The following is a 5086-nucleotide window of genomic DNA, read 5'->3' as shown; positions in this document are numbered from 1 at the left end:
CTCCTGGAGCTCACAGCCAACTTGGCAAAAAGTTTCTAAGTGCCCACGGCCCTGCCGAGCTTTGGCGTCCGCCCAGCGCCGGTTCCGCAGTCGGCCTCGAATGACGAAAAATAACGGTCTCCTCCTGGAGCTCACAGCCAACTTGGCAAAAAGTTTCTAAGTGCCCACGGCCCTGCCGAGCTTTGGCATCCGCCCAGCGCCGGTTCCGCAGTCGGCCTCGAATGACGAAAAATGACGGTCTCCTCCTGGAGCTCACAGCCAACTTGGCAAAAAGTTTCTAAGTGCCCACGGCCCTGCCGAGCTTTGGCGTCCGCCCAGCGCCGGTTCCGCAGTCGGCCTCGAATGACGAAAAATAACGGTCTCCTCCTGGAGCTCACAGCCAACTTGGCAAAAAGTTTCTAAGTGCCCACGGCCCTGCCGAGCTTTGGCGTCCGCTCAGCGCCGGTGCCGCAGTCGGCCTCGAATGACGAAAAATGACGGTCTCCTCCTGGAGCTCACAGCCAACTTGGCAAAAAGTTTCTAAGTGCCCACGGCCCTGCCGAGCTTTGGCGTCCGCCCAGCGCCGGTTCCGCAGTCGGCCTCGAATGACGAAAAATAACGGTCTCCTCCTGGAGCTCACAGCCAACTTGGCAAAAAGTTTCTAAGTGCCCACGGCCCTGCCGAGCTTTGGCGTCCGCCCAGCGCCGGTTCCGCAGTCGGCCTCGAATGACGAAAAATAACGGTCTCCTCCTGGAGCTCACAGCCAACTTGGCAAAAAGTTTCTAAGTGTCACATCTGTGAAAAAACGACTAAGTGTCAACTTTCGAAAAAACGGCTAAGTGTCAACTTTCGAAAAAACGGCAAAGTGTCACATCTCTGAAAAAACGGCTAAGTGTCGACTTTCGAAAAAACGGCTAAGTGTCAACTTTCGAAAAAACGGCAAAGTGTCACATCTCTGAAAAAACGGCTAAGTGTCACATCTCTGAAAAAACGGCTAAGTGTCACATCTCTGAAAAAACGGCTAAGTGTCGCCTCTCTGAAAAAACGGCAAAGTGTCAACTTTCGAAAAAACGACAGAGTGTCGCCTCTCTGAAAAAACGACTAAGTGTCGACTCTGAGAAAATGGCAAAGTGCCCACGGCTCTGCGGGCTCGTGCATCCGACCCGCGCCGGTTCCCCAGCCGGCCTGATATAAGGCAAAACCAGCCTCTCCGCCTGGAGCTCAGAGCCAACTTGGCGAATATTTTCTAAGTGCCCACGGCTCTGCGTGGCTACGGCGTCTGCCCAGCGCCGGTTCCTGGGTCGAACCCCGAGGACGAGGAATGCCGGTCTCCGCCTGGAGGTCCCAGCTTAATCGGCGAAAATTTTCTAAGTGCCCACGGCTCTGCCGGGCTCGTGCATCCGACCCGCGCCGGTTCCCCAGCCGGCCTGAAATAAGGCAAAACCAGGCTCTCCCCCTGGAGCTCAGAGCCAATTGTGGCGAAAAAACGACTAAGTGTCAACTTTCGAAAAAACGACTAAGTGTCAACTTTCCAAAAAAACGGCTAAGTGTCGACTTTCGAAAAAACGGCTAAGTGTCAACTTTCGAAAAAACGACTAAGTGTCGCCTCTGAAAAAACGACTAAGTGTCGCCTCTCTGAAAAAACGACTAAGTGCCCACGGCTCTGCGGGGCTTGTGAGTCCGCCCCGCGCCGGTTCGGCGGTCGGCCTCAAAAAGCGAAAAATCAGCCTCTCTCCCTGGAGCTCACCAAAAATTTGTCGAAATTTTTCTAAGTTCTCCTCGAGGTACCAGGGGGTGAGGTACCCGGGCTAAGGTGCAGTACCTTTTTTGGTCTTCAGGTGCGCCAGAGTACAATGAAATGGTCCCAGTAGTCAGTGTACTCATCGACTTTCCCCCCGTTTTCCAAAGCACCCCGTTTACGAATATGGAGGAGATGGTGCTGGTCTCCCCACGGCGTCGGACACGCCGTCCTCGACAGCACAAGGTCGGATAGAAGACCTGAAAAGCGCCGTGGCACGCGCTGGAGGTGTCACTGTGGCGAAAAAGTGACTAAGTGTCAACTTTCGAAAAAACGGCTAAGTGTCAACTTTCGAAAAAACGGCTAAGTGTCAACTTTCGAAAAAACGGCTAAGTGTCACCTCTCTGAAAAAACGGCAAAGTGTCAACTTTCGAAAAAACGACTAAGTGTCAACTTTCGAAAAAACGACTAAGTGTCACCTCTCTGAAAAAATGGCAAAGTGTCAACTGCGAATGTGGTGGTGCATGGAAGGAAGTGGAGGACGGCCGCCTCCTTAAACACAGGCCGGAGAGGAGCGTCAGGGCCAGGCTCCTCAAACATGGACCGAGTGTCGCCCTTAACACAGACCAAGGGGAGGACGGCCGCCTCCTTAAACACAGGCCGGAGAGGAGCGTCAGGGCCAGGCTCCTCAAACATGGACCGAGTGTCGCCCTTAACACAGACCAAGGGGAGGACGGCCGCCTCCTTAAACACAGGCCGGAGAGGAGCGTCAGGGCCAGGCTCCTCAAACATGGACCGAGTGTCGCCCTTAACACAGACCAAGGGGAGGACGGCCGCCTCCTTAAACACAGGCCGGAGAGGAGCGTCAGGGCCAGGCTCCTCAAACATGGACCGAGTGTCGCCCTTAACACGGACCAAGGGGAGGACGGCCGCCTCCTTAAACACAGGCCGGAGAGGAGCGTCAGGGCCAGGCTCCTCAAACATGGACCGAGTGTCGCCCTTAACACGGACCAAGGGGAGGACGGCCGCCTCCTTAAACACAGGCCGGAGAGGAGCGTCAGGGCCAGGCTCCTCAAACATGGACCGAGTGTCGCCCTTAACACAGACCAAGGGGAGGACGGCCGCCTCCTTAAACACAGGCCGGAGAGGAGCGTCAGGGCCAGGCTCCTCAAACATGGACCGAGTGTCGCCCTTAACACGGACCAAGGGGAGGACGGCCGCCTCCTTAAACACAGGCCGGAGAGGAGCGTCAGGGCCAGGCTCCTCAAACATGGACCGAGTGTCGCCCTTAACACGGACCAAGGGGAGGACGGCCGCCTCCTTAAACACAGGCCGGAGAGGAGCGTCAGGGCCAGGCTCCTCAAACATGGACAGAGTGTCGCCCTTAACACAGACCAAGCGGAGGACGGCCGCCTCCCTAAATACAGGCCGAACCGGAGCGCGAGTGTCGCTCCTTAAACACGGACCGAGTGGAGGACGGCCGCCTCCTTAAACACAGGCCGAACAAAATGACACAAAGTGTCAACTGCGAATGTTGTCCATCCAAGGAAGGAGCGTGATGCCCGGCCGGCTCCTTAAACACAGGCCGAGAGTCGCCCCGGACGGTCCGCCTCGCGGCGCCCGTCTGCTCGGATAAAATGACACAAAGTGTCAACTACGAATGTTGTCCATCCAAGGAGGGAGCGTGATGCCCGGCCGGCTCCGAAAACACAGGCCGAGAGTCGCCCCGGACGGTCCGCCTCGCGGCGCCCGTCTGCTCGGATAAAATGACACAAAGTGTCAACTGCGAATGTTGTCCATCCAAGGAAGGAGCGTGATGCCCGGCCGGCTCCTTAAACACAGGCCGAGAGTCGCCCCGGACGGTCCGCCTCGCGGCGCCCGTCTGCTCGGATAAAATGACACAAAGTGTCAACTACGAATGTTGTCCATCCAAGGAGGGAGCGTGATGCCCGGCCGGCTCCGAAAACACAGGCCGAGAGTCGCCCCGGACGGTCCGCCTCGCGGCGCCCGTCTGCTCGGATAAAATGACACAAAGTGTCAACTGCGAATGTTGTCCATCCAAGGAAGGAGCGTGATGCCCGGCCGGCTCCTTAAACACAGGCCGAGAGTCGCCCCGGACGGTCCGCCTCGCGGCGCCCGCCCGCTCGGATAAAATGACACAAAGTGTCAACTACGAATGTTGTCCATCCAAGGAGGGAGCGTGAGGCCCGGCCGGCTCCGAAAACACAGGCCGAGAGTCGCCCCGGACGGTCCGCCTCTCGAGGCGCCCGCCCGCTCGGATAAAATGACACAAAGTGTCAACTACGAATGTTGTCCATCCAAGGAGGGAGCGTGATGCCCGGCCGGCTCCGAAAACACAGGCCGAGAGTCGCCCCGGACGGTCCGCCTCGCGGCGCCCGTCTGCTCGGATAAAATGACACAAAGTGTCAACTACGAATGTTGTCCATCCAAGGAGGGAGCGTGAGGCCCGGCCGGCTCCGAAAACACAGGCCGAGAGTCGCCCCGGACGGTCCGCCTCTCGAGGCGCCCGCCCGCTCGGATAAAATGACACAAAGTGTCAACTACGAATGTTGTCCATCCAAGGAGGGAGCGTGATGCCCGGCCGGCTCCGAAAACACAGGCCGAGAGTCGCCCCGGACGGTCCGCCTCGCGGCGCCCGCCCGCTCGGATAAAATGACACAAAGTGTCAACTACGAATGTTGTCCATCCAAGGAGGGAGCGTGAGGCCCGGCCGGCTCCGAAAACACAGGCCGAGAGTCGCCCCGGACGGTCCGCCTCTCGAGGCGCCCGCCCGCTCGGATAAAATGACACAAAGTGTCAACTACGAATGTTGTCCATCCAAGGAGGGAGCGTGATGCCCGGCCGGCTCCGAAAACACAGGCCGAGATTCGACCCCGGACGGGCCGTCTTCTCCCGGCGCCCGCCCGCGTACGCCCCCCATCCCCGGTCGCCCGTCTGCTCCCGGCGGGCCTCCGAGTACCCCCTCACCCAACTGACCGACTGGCACTCATGACCCGCCTTGGTAGGGCCCCCATCGGCCTCGGCTCGTCCGACGTCGGGTGGACGGTTCCTACCCACTGCGGGTCGCACTCTAGCGCCCCGGCCGCCGCGTGAGCGTGCGCTCCCCGCGCCGCCCCGCAGGCCCCGGCGCGACCGTACTGCGGCGAGACCGAGACGACCCGGTTTGGCATCCATCCCACCTAGCCACGATCCACGGAGGCCGAGCGAGCGGCTGAGTGTCGGGCGCCGCGCGTGCGAGCGTCCGCCGGCCGCGCCGGTCCTTCCGCGAATGTCGTTTCTCAAACCCTCCGGCTTGATAGCGGCGGCACCACGGGAAGCCGTCCACACACACCGTCCGACCTCTATCCG

Source organism: Syngnathus leptorhynchus, unplaced genomic scaffold (genome assembly GCF_054491065.1).
Source record: "Syngnathus leptorhynchus isolate UIUO unplaced genomic scaffold, UIUO_Slep HiC_scaffold_887, whole genome shotgun sequence".
NCBI lineage: Eukaryota > Metazoa > Chordata > Actinopteri > Syngnathiformes > Syngnathidae > Syngnathus > Syngnathus leptorhynchus.
Note: the sequence above shows the minus strand (reverse complement) of the source record.